The sequence below is a fragment of the Gallinula chloropus genome, assembly GCF_964237585.1.
Source record: "Gallinula chloropus genome assembly, chromosome: 1".
Lineage (NCBI taxonomy): Eukaryota > Metazoa > Chordata > Aves > Gruiformes > Rallidae > Gallinula > Gallinula chloropus.
In genome coordinates, this window is record NC_140085.1 from 142,059,028 (window position 1) to 142,075,522 (window position 16,495).

The 16,495-nt window shown below is 41.0% G+C and overlaps 1 protein-coding gene across 1 annotated transcript in view; it reads right to left on the reverse strand.

Annotated features, from left to right (window-relative positions):
• The window catches only part of GABRG3 (gamma-aminobutyric acid type A receptor subunit gamma3), a gene marked incomplete at both ends in the record, with an annotated part of 334,257 nt that overhangs the window by 134,389 nt on the left and 183,373 nt on the right, over nucleotides 1–16,495 (reverse strand). The window lies entirely within an intron of this gene.

Genomic DNA, 16,495 nt, shown 5'->3' on the forward strand with positions numbered 1-16,495 from the left:
CAACACTGAAAAAATATTTTCTTTTAAAATTTGTCAGTGAAAGATAGATTTCACAAACACAGATTTTTCTCTCTGAAGAAGACCAAACTGCTTCATAAGGAAGATTGACTGGTTTAATATAAATCTTATTCTGAATGTGAAAAAGATGTTATAACAGAGTCAGTCTGGTTGGAAGGGACTTCAGGATGTCTCTGATACTGAATTCAGACAAGGTGTCTCAGGGTTTTGTCCAGTTGTGCCCTGAAAACCACCAGGGACAGAGACTTTACAATGTGCCTGGACAATCTGCTCCAATGTTTGACTGCCCTTGAGAATTTTCTTTTCCTTCTATCAAGTCAGAACCTCCCCTGCTCCAGGTAATGACCACTGTCCCATTAGTCCACCATGCATCTCAGTATAGTACCTAAACTTTAAATAGTACTATGCACTGCCCATTAATGTGTTTTGCTTTGGTACATACAGCTATATAAGATACTAGTGGGAAGGAACCCTTTTCGGGGCTTTAACAAATCACAGCAATGCTCATTCTGGAGTCACAGAAGCGCCTCAGTTTTCCTAATGAAACTCCCATATAAGTAATGACTAGTCTCAGCTTCCTTAACTTTTGAAATCTGATAGCACCACAGATCAGGATTTTTGCCTGCCAATTCTGCTAAGTCTTGACATAAGAAATGCTGCTGTATTTTGCACATAAATCAATAGAAATGTACAGTACAAATCTCCCAAACAACTCTGAGGTTTGCAGGTTGCTGGGAACAGCCTTTTATCTTCCTCTCTGTAGTCTTGTGTTGGTTAGACAAGAAAAGCTTTAGAGATTTCAAGTATGGACTTTGGGGAAATGTGTTTGGGACAAAATAGAAAAAAAAAAAAAAGGAAATACCATGTTATGAAAGACTTGGATAGCACAGTTTCCTTTTAATCATAAGAGACATTTATCCAAGAGTTTGTGGTTGCCTTCTCTGATTGCCAGAGGCAAGCAATGTTGTCTTATTGAAATGTTGATTTTCAGACAACCGCTGTGAACAAATACAATGTTCAGACCTCAAAGTTCCTGTTGGTTGAAAGTCATCACTTACAGACAAACTTATCCATGCTCATTTTGTCTAGTAGCTTCATTTGAAGTGAATCGATACTGGAAGATAATACCTGTAAGGTGCAAACATGCACCTCTTGCTACCTTTTCTTCCTTTTAACTTGAATAGAGCAACTGACCTTCCAGAATTTACTGTTTGAAATTATTGTCTTATTTTTTCCCCCCTAAATTGGGTGGTATTTTTTTCTCCCTTTCAGATAAATGCATAAGTACTGTAAATGCAAAATAGCTACTTTTTCCCCCCTTAGGTGCTATATATATTATTTTTTGCTTCATCCTGCTTAATTCTATGCAGCTGCCTGCATATTGCTTCTTTGCCTTAGTAGCTGGGCACCTGACAGTAATGAAAAGATTGAAAGCTATCACATATGTGTTTTCTCATCCTTGCTCACTCTTCTAGGTGTGTTTGTGAGTGGGTGTGTGCAGAAGGGTGCATGCCAGTGGGAGAGAGAACAGGTATTTTTTGGTAGGTTTGTTGTTGCTACACTCATGATACTTGTTTTTACTGAGGACAAAACTGGAGCAGATGGTGAGATAAGCATGGATCTTTTCTAAGATGTTCATCTACAAATCAAGGACTAACTTCATGTAAGCCTCTCACACATATGATTTTCTTTAGTTCTAGTCAAGCAACAATTTCAGGTCGAGATTTTGATGGCTTTAATACATCCTGAGTTATGGTATGAAATACCTTGAGCTTAGGGATCCAGACCATGAACTTGATTCATCTTTTTATTGCATAAGAGGCTCATGACAAACATGGAACAGATCTGATGTGGTTTTCTAACAACATGCGCTGCTAAGAATGAAAATAGAAAGATATTGATAAAGGACCTAAATTCTGTGAACTGCAATTCATTTGACTTTCTGATAATCAGATTTGGTTTAATGGGGCTCTTGTTTTTTCACTGGTGGTGGTTTTCTAGAGGGAAGAAGCACAGATGCTAAGTCAGGCTGCCAGAGTGATACAACATACATCAACTGGGATGCTCACGGAGCTGATGCGCTCAGGGCTGAACAAATAGAGAGAGGTTCAGCTAACCTTGCTCACCAGTGCTCACCAAAAGACATCAATGCAGGTGGCAGCAAAAGCAACAGACAATGTGAAACAAGAAGTCTGGTTAAGGTCTGATTTGGCCAGTTGCCGCAGAATAGCATGTACCTTTCATTCAATCCACATTCCTCCTTATATTTTCATTCTTATAACTGATGAAAAGGTTTTGTGGGAAAGTCAGCTATTCCTGAGCTTTGACAGATTAACGGTAACACTCCAGAAGTTGCATTATGAAAAAAATCAGGAAAATAATCAATTAATTTATAATATGCATGGCCAACCCAAACATCAAATCATCTCTGAATTTCCACTCCACAGAAAAAAAATATCTCTGTACTTAGGTATATAAAACTACAGGGTTTCTTAAAGGATAATAAGTTGAAAATCTACATCATACGGGATAATATAAAATTCTTGTTTAAAAAATAATTTAAAATTAAATGTGTCTCAATTTGTTTCTTCTTTCTCACATCTAAATCTTATCACTCATTTGAGGGATTATCTGATAGTGAGATACATAATCCCAGAATATTCTGTTTTGACAAACATATGCTACCCAACTAGGAAAAAAGGATTAAATTTTATTTTCTGCATATAATTTCCTTGTTACACAAAGTTAATCATCTTTTAAGGACACACCGCCCTCAGGTAGACCTCAGTAGCATCCCTACAATGGGAAGAGAAACACATCTTATTTCCCTGGACACACTCTAGCACTAGTCAGGAAGCAGCATTCATTTCCTTCCGCCCGCCCGCCCGCCCACCTGCCCTTCCCCCCTTCTGCCCTTCCTTCCTGTCTTCCTCCTGCCCTTCCTCCTGCCCTTCCTCCTGCCCTTCCTCCTGCCCTTCCTTCTGTCCTTCCGCCCTTCCCTCCCTTCCCCTAACCCTCCGTGGGCACTCAGGGCATGTTTCTGTTTTTCCATTAATTTTGCAGAAGCAGAATTATGTTTTTATGTTTCCAGGCTGTCTTGGTTTTCCTGTGTCAAAGGTAAATAAAGTTGACAAGACAAGGATAATGAGTTGAGGACTTGATGTTTTCACTCTGGTTTTTGAGTTTGTTACTAACAAACCTTTAATGGCTTCCAGTAACCTCATTCTCAATGGTCAGTCAAGCCTAGCAAAAGTAACAAGCATTGACTGGGCTTTAGCCAAGATGTGTATGAGGGTCAATAGTCAGTGCTTTTATTAAACTTCAGTGTTGTACTGCAGGTTAACTGGATGACCTTGGCTTTTCTGGTCTCTGGTCATTCTCCTCTTCTCCTTTTACTTGGTGTTTGTTCTGTTTCTGACACCTGTTCAGTACTTCTTGGTTCTCAAAGTGCCAAATGGTTTCTTTACACTTGGAGGCAATTCAGCAGCAATTATTAATTTCTTGTAAAATACCAGTGAATTCAACTGTGCAGTTCTCTAAGCTGGAAGGTGCATTAGTGTAACTTTCAGTATGGCCATCGAGGTAGCCATGGAAGACAACAAACCAATAAATTCTTGTGGGTTTGTGTTTTTTGTTTTTTTTTTTTTTAATCTACTCATTGCAACTAAAGTAATTAGAAAACTACATGTTCTTTGTTTCTTTACAAAATATTGCATATATTCTATTAGGGACCTAAAAATACTGGAACTTTCTGATTTTAAGCAAGCTCATATCCTGCCTTTGGAAATACACAAATAAGGATAGAAGAAGGCAATGGCAGCAGCTTTTATGTTGCCTGGCAGTGGGTTTACCTCTGACTTGGACTTTATTTTTTTATGTTCTCTTTTGTGACGTACATGTCAGCTGCATCAAGGCAGGCCACAAGGAATAAACACATGCAATTATATCAGCATTTGCAAAAATGTAGCTCTCCAAAAGAAAGGAACCCCAAGTAAACATATTATGTAACAACTGTGCATATGCAATGAAGCATGCATCTTGGAAGGTGCCTTAGGAATTTTTTTCAAGGATTAAGATAACCACCTGTCCTGGTTTTGGCTGAGATACATTTAATTTTCTTCCTAGTAACAGGTATAGTGCTGTGTTTTGGATTTAGGATGACAATAATGTTGATAATGCACTGACGTTTTGGTTGTTGCTAGGCAATGCTCAGACCAAATCAAGGACTTTTCAGCTTCTCATATTGCACTGACAGAGAAGAGACTGGTGGTGCACAAAAGTCTGGGAGGGGACCTGGTCAGGACAGCTGAACCACACTGGTCAAGGGAATATTCCATACCATATGATGTCATGCTTCCTTGGGGGAAGCTGTCTGGGGGTTTAGACAACAGCACAGGAACTAGCTGGGCATAGGTGGCCTGTGGGTGGTGACATGCACAATTGTGCTGTGCATCACTTGTTTTGTATATTCTTTTATCATGATTATTATTGTAATCTTCATCACCTTATAGCAGCCTTCCAGTACCTGAAAGGTGTCTATAGGAAAGCTGGGGAAGAACTGTTCACGAGGGAATGTAGCAACAGGACAAGGGGCAATGGTTTCAACTAGAAAAGGCTAGATTAGGTAGATTGGACATTAGGAAAAAATTCTTCAATATGAGGGTGGTACCAGGCTGCCCAGAGAGGTAGTGGAGGCCCCATCCCTGGAGATATTCAAGGTCAGGCTTGTTGGGGCTCTGAGCAACCTGATATTGAAGATGTCCCTGCTTACTGCAGGGAAGTTGGACCAGACGGCCTTTAAAGGTCTTTTCAAACCTTACACAGTGTATGATTCTATGATGCTATGATCACCTTCCTTTTTTTTCATATTAAACTTATTAAACTGTCTTAATCTCTTGTCCACATGTTTTACTTCCTTTTTTCCTCCTGATTCTCTGATCCCACATGGGGAAGGAATGGCCATGTGGTTTTAACTGCCTGCTGGGTTAAATCATGACATCAGCAAAGATCAAAACCCAAAGAGGAGTGAGCTATGGGCAGCACTGATAAGAATTTGGGCACTGCTGACTATTGATCCACCTGATTGTTGCCTCTAAGTGCAACACCATGCATGACAGTCAGTCTGCTTTCTCATGTTGAAATAAAAGACCCATAAAGGGACACTTTTACTGACCAGTCAGGAGTTGAATGCAATTAGCAAGTTTGCCAATGATACCAAGCTGGAGGTCCTGTTGACTTTCTTGAGAGACAAGATGCCTTGTAGGGGGATCTAGACAGATTGGACCGTTGGCCAGTCATCAGTGGGATGAAAGTGAACAAGCGCAAGTGCTGGATTCTGCACCTAGGACAGAGTAACGCTGGGCACAAGTATAAATGGGGAGAGGAGTGTCTGGGGACCAGCCCCATGGAAAAGCTTCTGGGGGTACTGGCCAACAGCAGGCTCATTAGGAGTCAGTAGCATGCCCTGGCAGCCAAGAGAGCAAACCACATACTGGGGGCATCAAACATCAAATGCAGCATAACCAGTCCCTTAAAAGAGGTGATTATGCCACTGTGTTCAGTGTTGGTGTGACCTCACCTGGAGTAGTCCTATGTGCAGTTCTGGGGCCCACCATTTCAGAGGATGTGCAGGTCCATGAATGTATCCAGAGGAGGGCAACAAATCTGGTGGAAGGGCTGGAAGAAATGTCCTATGAGGAGCATCTGAGGACTTTGGGCTTGTCTATCTTGGAGAGCATGAGGCTGAGCCTGACCTCATGGCTCTCTACAACTTCCCACGAAAGGAAAGTGGAGAGGGAGGTGTTGAGCTCTTCTCCCTGGGATCCAGGGACAGGACATGAGGGAATGGCTCAGAGATACAGCAGGGGAGGTTCAGACTGGGTATTAGGAAGCATTTCTTCACCAAGAGGGTGGTCAAACACTGGAACAGGCTTCCTAGATAGGTGGCCTGTGCCCTAAGCCTGCCAGTGTTTAAGAGGCATTTGGACAATGCCCTTAATAACATTAACATACTGTAACTTTTGGTCAGCCCTGAAATATTCAGGCAGATGGGCTACATGATGATTTCAGGTCCCTTTCAACTGAAATATTCTATTGCATTCTAGTCTATTCCATTCTATTCTGTACTACAAGGAACACAGTGGATTTCACTACCTCTAAACTCTTCTTAGTAGGGAGATACCAAATCTCACATTAACTATACCTAAGACAGCCATCTTCACACTCCCTTGACAACCTCTTCCAGTTCTACACAAATAAAGTGGGGCCAGAGTCAAACTGTACCTGCCAGCTCTGGTGAAAACTGCCTCACTTCCCTGTGGATTCAGAAGAAGGAAAACTAGGTAATTAGATTTTGCTCTCTAAGGACAATTTTGAGGTATCAGCCCAAAACCCCCCACAACATGAGTTGTCCTATCCTATCCTATCCTATCCTATCCTATCCTATCCTACTCTTTATTTATAGAATGTATTGCTATGACTCCCTGAGAGAGAGCAAAGATTTCTATTCCAGAGTGTCCCTACATTGTCCTGTGATGCAATTGTTAGAGTATCAAAACTAGTTATTCCATCTCTTGTTAAAAAATATGAAGCACAGGAGAGGGACTGTCTCCAGATGCTCTATATCATAAAGAACTTATCAGAAGCTACAAATGTAGCACTGCCAAGAGTTTATAAGTCATGGATTGGGCTCTCCATAAAATTCAGATTCATTTTCAAATAACTAAGCAATTAATGAACAATAATATAAATATGTAGTATATAACAGGTATTACATTTGAGGGAGAAAGTTAGTTTCTTCCTACCTGTGGCATATTTGTATCACACTGACAAGTGTTTGTTAAAAGAAAACCACAAAAAACCCCTCACATTGGCATGTGATAACATGCTTAAAGGGATTTTTGGCTTCAAGTAAACACCAAAAATCATGAGATATGTGATGAAATCGTGGGAATTAACAATGATTGTCACATGGCAGACACTGCAGGCCTTTTGCTGATATATTCAGATGTCAGACATGCAACCAGCCACCTGTCTTGTTTCAGCCTTTTCTCTTATTTTCTCCTGACAGCATAAGCATAACTTACTCAGCTACATATATTCTTGCCAAAAAAATAAATGGCTTGCAGGCAGATTTTGTCTATTCTGAAATAGATTTTCTAAAATATTTATTTATTTATTTATTTATTTAATCTTATAGAAAATTCAGAAAAATAAGACTGATTTCTTTGAAAATCTAGAATGTACTTGGGATTTTGGGGACTTCCAGTCTCCTCATATAAATGTAAGCCAGAGCTGGGGGTCCTACCCCTGAAATGCAATCATCTATCCTAAACTTCAGGTCCAGGATCAAGAACGTTTTTTTGGCTCTGCAACTGATTGCCTAGAGAGTTGGCACCATGACATGGGCCTCCCACCCTCCTCAGGCAACCATGCAATGTAAATGGAGACACCATGGAAGACCACTGCAAGACTGCACTAGATGCCAGGTTCCTAGAATAGCCTACCATCAGTCCAGAGAGTCTCAGGAAGAGTTTACTGGACCCAAGATATCATGAGTTAAACATTTGAGGCTTCATTAATTAGCACTTGCTGAAATTTTACTCTAGGGCATCATTTTTGCTGTAAGTAACAGCAGCTGCTGTCTCTCCAGAGGAGCCTTCAATCTTGTAGAGAAAAATCTCCAGAGTCGCTATAAAAGGAGACAGACAGTTGGTCTACTACTAGGCCAAAACCTTAGCTCTCTGTGAGGAATAGAAGAGAAAAGGATAATACATGAATTAACCACCGCAATTAACTTTCCCTGGTTATCAGGGAAGCAGTGAACAACCCTCAACCTCAGGGAAGTTTTATTGATTTTTCTATGAAACAGAGATCATTTGTGTATCAATGGCTATCAGATCTAATATTAGATTAAGTCTATTACTCTTGTGTCAAAACATGTTGTATAAATTTGGAACCATCATTGAACCATACAGCTGTAAATGTTTAGAAATGTGTCTCTGAAATACCGTGAGTAACAAGGCAAAAGACTAAAAGAACAGTGCCACGCTGATACTTACAATAGGTACTACTTAGGCATGAATCTACCATAAATTAGTTTTAGAAGGTCTAACTTTACAGTGAAGGTATTTATAATAATGGATTGATTCAACCAATTTCATATGTGTGTGTGTATATATATATATAAATATATATATAGCACATCTTATTGGAATGCATGTGTTTACATGGCAAGGCTTTGGTAGCAGGGGTCTACATGGGTGGATTCTGTGAGAAACTGCTAGAAGCTTCCACCATGTCAAATAGAGCCAATGCCAGAAGGCTCCAAGATAGACCCACTGCTGGCCAAGTCTGAGCCCATCAGTGCCAGTGGTAGCACCTCTGTGATAATATTTAAGAAGGGGAAAAAAAAACCCAAGAGCAATTCCACTCATAGAGAGGAGCAAGATGTGAGAAACTTTACAGACAGCAAGGTCAGGTGCAGATAGCAGGAGGTGCTCCAGATGCCAGAGCAGAGAATCCCCTGCAGCCCATGAAGAAGACCATGGTGAAATAGGCTGTCCCCTTGCAGCCCATTGTAGATGATGTGAAGTAGAGCTTCCCTTGTAGCCCATGGAAGACCCCATGCCAGAGCAGATGGAGGCACCTGAAGGATGCTGTGACCCCATGGGAAGGCTGCACTTGAGCAAGCTCCTGGACAGACCTGTGGAGAGAGGAGCTCACCCCAGAGCTGTTTTTCTGGCAGGACTTGTGACCCTGTGGGTAACCCACACTGGAGCAGTTAATGGAGAACTGGAGCCTGTGGGAAGGACTAATGTTGAAGTTCATGAAGGACTGTCCCCCATGGGAGGGACCTTGTGCCAGAGCAGGGGAAGAGCATGAATCCTCCCCTTGAGGAGGCAGGAGCAGCAGAGACAACATGTGATGAAGTGACCGCAACCCCCATTCCCTGTCCCCCTGTGCCGCTTGGAGGCAGAGGGAGAGAATTTGGGAATAACATTGAGCTCAAGAACAAGGGAAGGATGAGGGAGGTGTTTTAAGATTTGATTTTATTTCTAATTTCTAATTTTTCTTATTTCTAATTTCTTGATTCTGCTTTGCTTAGTAATAAATTGGATGAATATTTTCTAAATTGAGTCTGTTTTGCTCATGACAGAAATCGGTGAGTGATCTCTCCCTGTCCTTATCTCAACCCATGAACCTTTCATTATATTTTCACTCCCCCGTCCAGCTAAGGAGGGGAGTGACAGAGCAGCTTTGGGGGGCACCTGGCCTCCAGCCAGGGTCAAACCACCACATGAAGCAATTAGATAAAAATTAGCAGAACTTCCAATGCAAACTAGCTTGTAAAATTTTTATGAGTCTTGGCTTGGCTATTAAATAGAGTCATAAAAATCTAATAGACATGCAGTGTCTCTTACATATAAAGAAATATAGGTAGTCACATTCAGAAGACTGTGAATCAGCTAGTAGTGAGTAGTCAAGGAATTAGATAAGTGTTCGATTCTCTGAGAAACAATACATTATTTATGTTTAGGGAAACCTAATGAGATTTAACAACTGTTGTAAGGAAGAAATGAAATTACATAAAATTATAACATATTTCAAATTCACTATATCCAGGTGTCAATGTGGGCACCTCAGGGAAAAAGTGCTTAGACACATTAATGTTAAGTTAACAAAAGCAAAGAAGATCCCTACAGAATAGTGTGTTCATAAATATTTGGAATACTCAGATTGTCACCAGTCAAAGTATTTGAAGAAAATGTATAATGAAAACAGTAAAGTCTAAAAGAGCGCAACAGAAATAAGATGTGGAAATATCTGTGTATGAGACACAGTCTCAGATGAACAGGAGGAGGGATTTATCACAAGCATGCTTCATGTATTGTATTCAGTAATTGTCATATATGACACAAGTCATATGCTAAATACAGGGCTTGAGAGGAAACTTCCAATGTGAAATTTTCCATAAGTATAATACTTCTTTATATGAATTAGTCTCTGAAAAAGAGAGCCTTCTAAAGAGGAGGAGGGATGGATCCTCATGCCTTAATTTCTGCCTTCCTAGAAGAGGAAAAAGCTACAATATCTAAAATATGCTTGTCACAAAACCTGAATCAAGAATTCCATTGATGCCCCATGATCTGGTTCAGCCCATTACAGAGATCACAGATGGGAAAATCAGATATGGATTAAAGCTCTTCCTTCACATTGCAATGCCTCCCTAGCATCTTTAATGAAACTCCTCTTGAGATATGAACATTAAGCTGTGTTCCTTCTGGCCTGTTCCGCATCAGGAGTAAAATTCTGCCCTCAGACTTTATTAATGATTCTGGTGATGATACATGAAACGAAAGAAAACAGAGCTCATTCCACAAAACCCGCATTTTCCTTTCTAGGCTAGGAAGAATAATAAAGAAACATATAAAAATTGATGATGACAGTTACTTCTGTTAGAAAATTAATTATATGGGACTCAAAGTACTGATTACATATCCATAAGAGTTTTTGTGTTCAAAGGGATAGCATTTGATTGAACTGAGTTTATATTTAGAAAGATGGGTTCTGTTTCTTTCAAGCATCGCGTTAGATTTGGATGATTTTTTTTTAAATACATTTCACATTTCCTTACTTTTTTCTGCAATACTTTGCATGCTTTTGTAGACTACTTGGAGAAAAAAAAGCCCTTGAACTTTTAAAAGGCTAAAAGTACACAATTTATTACCTGTCTGAGCAAAGTGGACAATCAATAGCTGGAAATTTTGCTTTCCCTATTTTCAACTAAATCAAAACCACTTGAATTGTTCATGAACCCTGTGTGTATATTTTAATAACTGTAGCAGGAATGGCATTCCTGGTATGCCCACCTTTTCCTGCCTTGCAGCAGTCCTCCAGTAATGGGCAACTTGGGACACTGTAGACATTCTGACTTAGGAAAAGATTGCTAATTGGTCACAAAATGTCAGCAGTCCTATTGCCTAAATCTAAGGCACTTTTAAAATGAACAACAGTTTCTGCAATTTGATCATAACAGCAGCTATAAAAAATAAAGTCATGAAAAGTCATTAATCAGTTCAGACTTGTTATTTTTATTTGGCATCTTGTGCTGTAACTCACTTGTACTGCAGCTGGTAGAGCCTGTAGCATGGCCTTACATGGTCTCAGACCTCGGGTATGTTCTTCCAGGAAGATCTTCAGGAAAAGAGGGAAAACATGAGCTTTGGAAGAAGGAGCAGGTGTCTTGGGCCAACTATAGGAATTTAATGAGATCATGTAGGGAGCAAGTCAGAAGGGCTAAAGCTGAACTGGAACTCAGACTGGCCAGTTCTGTAAAAGATAATAAAAAGTCCTTCTACAGGTACATTAACAGTAAGAGGAGGGTCAAGGAGAATCTCCAGCCCTTATTGGATGCTGAGGGAACATTAGTGACAAGGGATAAGGACATGGCTGAGGTCCTTAATTCCTTACTTACCTCAGTCTATAATAGTAAAGATGGATATTCCCAGAGTACTCATCCTCAGAAACTGGCTGACAGAGAGGGGAGGAATAGCAAAATTCCCATGGTTAAGGAGGAAATGATTAGCGACCTACTTGGCCAGTTAGACGCTAACAAGTCAGTGGGGCCAGATGGGATTCACCCGAGGGTGCTGAGAGAACTGGCAGGTGTGCTAGCCAAACCCCTTTCCATCATCTATCAGAAATCCTGGCAGACTGGGGAAGTTCCACTGGACTGGAGGCTGGCAGATGTGACACCCATATATAAGAATGGCCAGAAGGAGGATCCAGGGAACTCCAGACCTGTCAGTCTGACCTCAGTCCTGGGGAAGATCATGGAGAAGGTCATCTTGGGAGCTATCATGCACCACATGCATGGTGGCCAGGGGATCAGGCCTACTCAACATGGGTTTACAAAAGCTAGATCCTGTAAAGCCTTTGACATGGTTTCTCACAGCATTCTGACTGAGAAACTGGCTGCCACTGGCCTTGACCCTCAGCTGGGTTAAAAACTGGATGGATGGATGGATGGATGGATGGATGGATGGATGGATGGCCCAAAGAGTGGTGGTGAATGGAACCAAATCCAGCTGGAGGCCAGTCACGAGTGGCATCCTCCAGGGGTCAGTCCTGGGTCCAGTCTTGTTCAACATCTTTATCAATGACCTCAATGAAGGGATTGAATGTTCCCTCAGTAAGTTTGCAGATGACACTAAACTAGGAGGAAATATTGATCTGCCTGAGGGTAGGGAGGCTCTTCAGAGGGATCTGAACAGACTGGACCGATGGGCTGAGACCAACGGGATGAAGATTAACATGGCCAAGTGTAGAGTGCTGCACATGGGACATAACAACCCCGTGCAGCGCTACAGGCTTGGGGGTGACTGGCTGGAGAGCTGTCAGGAAGAGAAGGACCTGGGGGTGTTGGTTGACTGCAGGCTGAATATGAGCCAGCTGTGTGCCCGGGCAGCCAAGAAGGCCAGTGGCATCTTGGCTTGTATCAAAAACAGTGTGGCCAGTAGGTCTAGGGAGGCGATTGTGCCCCTGTATTCAGCATTGGTGAGGCCGCACCGTGAGTACTTGTGATGAACTGTGTCCCTCAACGAATGCCTATACAAGTGGACTTATGTCTCAACATTGCTGAAATATTGCACTAAGATGCTTGTAAAAGCTTAAGGAAGACTTGCTAACAGGATGGTTTGAAGTGCCATAGTTGTGACCTCCCATAAACAATGCCTCGCTTGAATGACTCTGCCTCACTGATAAAGAAGAAACATCAATTGGGACATAAGTTTGAGTCTAACACCATATTTTAAGTAAATTACACACTCAAGGACTATGTGCTCAGTGGAAATAAAATTACTTCTTTGACAAGTTCCAGTACCCCACTCTTCCTTATCTGTTTGATGAATTCCTTGCTTGTCTCTAATTGGTCATGAATTCAGGCAAAGCATTTCATTGTAGCTAGTTCGAGCTCCCCCTTGTCCTTGAAGGTGTACAAAACCTGCTGAAACCAAACTCGTAGTTTGGATCAGAGTCAAAGGGTAACTGAGTCTGCACAAAACAGAAGGTTACTTGCGGTGACGAAGAGGAGCCATCCAACTTCATCCCCTCGACCCTCAACGACCACCACCAAACAGCAGTGCACAGGTGCAATTGGGAGGAGTTTATGGAAATCACTTCTTGGAATTCATTTTAATATGAAGCGGGACAAGTTATGAATATGTACAGGTGTATGAGGTAACCTAATGAATAAGTAACATTGAACTGTATATAACCAAGAAGAACTGCCATGTTAGGGTGCACGTCTGCAGTGGAGCAATGCCCTGCGCACCCAGCGCTGAGCCATGACAATCAGCAACTAATGGAACTCCCCACCTGATGTGAAGTCGATTCAGACTGATGGGACGCCTCAGCTCCATGGTGGTAGATATTGCAATCTCTCTCCCTCTCTCTCTCTCTCACTCTCACTCTGTTTCTCACTCTTCTCTCTTTTTTTCTACCCCCCTTCTCCTGCACACATGTTGCAGGCTAAATAAAGTAACTTAAACCTTGACTCCGTTTTGAGTCTTAATTCTGTTCCTGAGAATTATGAAGACCTCCTCACGGTAAAGCACCTAATTGGACATCACTCGGGTTAAGTCCAGCCGCCCCCAGCCACCCAGAGCAATCTGAGGTCGGTTGGAACGCAAGGGGGTTTAACCTCTGCCAAAGCAGTTTATCTGGTGCAGATCGTGACAGTACTGTGTGCAGTTCTGGGAAAAGAGTTCCTTCAAGTAGCTTAGCAATACAGCCAATGGAGGCTGTCAGGAGCCAGGAGCTGCTAAAGAAATAGATGGTGTTGCTCTTTGTAATCAACTTTTCAGCTTTTCCTTTGCCTTGTATTTCATCCAAAATATTATCACTCCCTCAGAATAAAAAAAAAAAAAGAAAAAATAAAAAGGTAGTAATTCATACAGTGATCTCATTATGCTTAATAACTACCAGTGCTTTTTATTTCCAGTGATTTGTCCAAACACTTTTGAATCCTTGAACAATTTTAGCAGCCACAGTATCCAATGGTAGGACTTCTGCAATTAATTGTCCCTAATTTCTCATTTCTGCATTTTTCTGCCTGAAGCTCATTTGTTTATTCTTGTGCTTATTCTTATCCTTTAGACAGATATCTCTTCTTCCTCACTGATGTTTATATGAACCCGAACTACCTCAATAAACTAAATTTTATGGCAGAATCCTGAAATTTAGTTCCACAATGCTCAATCAGTGCTGAATAGAGAAAACCAAGACAGTTTAATCAGCTACTTGAGTACCAAAAGTAGCACAGCAGCCTCCCTTAGCTCAGGAGAATAAATTAACCCAAATGAATACTCACAATAACAAAATATTTTCATGCAGCACTACATAGTACTGTAAAACCATATGAAGAAAATGTAATCATATAGAGCAAAATCTATCAAAGATTGCTACTCCCAGATCAAGTCACAGCACTGATTCTTCCTTCCCATTCACAGTGAAGCACACATTCGTACCATGCATTGGCATCAATGCCAGTGTTGTAGCATCTCTGTATTAAAGAGCCCCACTTGCCACATGAGGTTGATCAGACCAATCTGCTACGGGCATTGGGAAAGAGCTGTCACAGCGCACAACAGTCCTGCCTCATGCCATTGGGCTCAACTTGTCACATAGGCAGTGTGTTAAGCACGCTTCTATGTAAGGACTATGACAACAGACACACACCTAACACGTGCCCTAATATGCCAGATGATTCATCTCATCATGTCACCTGAAGCACATGCAGAAGCTGCACAGAGAGTAAAGAGCTCTGAAATTATTTCAATACATTCTAATTCCTATAAAAGAGATTAGAGAGCTCCAGGAACCATTCTTGAACAAGGTCTCCCACAGGAAGGGGCAGGTTGTTTTATAATCACTGTTAGCTCACTGTAGATTTCTTTTGCTTATAAACCACTATTTGCTTTTTATTCATCCTGACAACTAGACCAAATAGAGCTCTGTATTCCCACTGAAGAAATATCAACTGTCCCTTGAGCAGCAACAACAGGGTTAGAGTGTGAATTAGAGGAAAATACTCTAGAAATTATTTAAGATTAGTTTCACATTTCTGAAGTATCAAGGGAAATTCATATAAAAAGTAAATTTCAAATATTAACCTTGTTCATGTGTGTGCAGAGATGCAGGGAATATTCTTTGAAACTTGCCCTTTTTTGTGCTTACCCACAGTGGAAACTGTGAAGATCTGTCTGTGTGCAGGGGACAAGCAAATGGGATGCAGAGGGAAGCAGAGCCGTGCTGTGAATTCTGCAACCATTTTTATTTTATTTTATTCGGAAGCATATATCTTGGAATCCCTAACCAGCTTGTCCCCTCAGAAACTTGTCATAGCAGGCAGTAATAAATCACTCAGTCATTCACTTCATCAGTCCCACTGTATGTCAGGTATCGTGAGACTGCTACGAATCTCCCCAACACTGAAAATACAGCCGAGATATGAAACGAACAAATCATGCAGGAGATGTCCTACTATTATGATAATAGCAGTGCTAAAAGTGTTCAAAGGCAAGAACACAATTCAATATGAACCTAAATAAATAAACTCTTGTTATCAACATGACCAGAAAGGTTGACAAAACTATAAAATGTTACTTTATTATTCCTCCACAAGTTTTTCTCTCCAGCAAGAAACTATAGAGAACGCACACAGAAACTGTGACACATTCAGTTTCTGCTTGATCCCATGTAACCTCCTTCTCCATCTATAGTTGGTAGTACATGTATGATTGTAATTCACATTTGTTTTCCATGGCAGAAGGGTTCCGAGATAATAGATGCTAAACTAGGAGGAATGTCTGCAACTCAAGTTGTATGTGAAACTTTGCCATGGAGTGGAGCCTTCTGAAGTTCACAGTGATATCCTCTTTCTTAAAATAAAAAACACAGAGCTTAACGTACTTGCATTCAGCAACTGTCTCGCTATTAGGGGATGCAAGGTTTGAAGTGACTTCCCCATCTATTAGAGTTCACCATCTTCGGATATTGCTAGCACAGGTGCTATCAAATTTATGTGGTAGCTTTAATTAGTATCTCTGGACAGGGATTTAATTTTTAAGACCACGCACTCCTTTCCCGGTAGCGCAACAAATCAGCAGTAGATTGCCACAAGGTAAGTGTAGCTGCACGCAGCGACTGAAGATAGCTGAGGTGTGTACAGTTCAGTGGCAAGTGTTCATTGGCAGGAGAATTCTGCCTCCTGTTCTACTGAGTATCCACATATCCCACACATCTGACTTGAACACACTACTGTTTATTTTTGCCCAGGCTCCCTTATATACATTGATCATAAAAATTACTGGGTTTATACTATTTGTAATTGGAAATCATACCCTACTATCATAGCAGCATTACCTATTGCAAAGATGTTAGTGTTATTCTTTTATTGCTTTTTAAGAGATGTTGG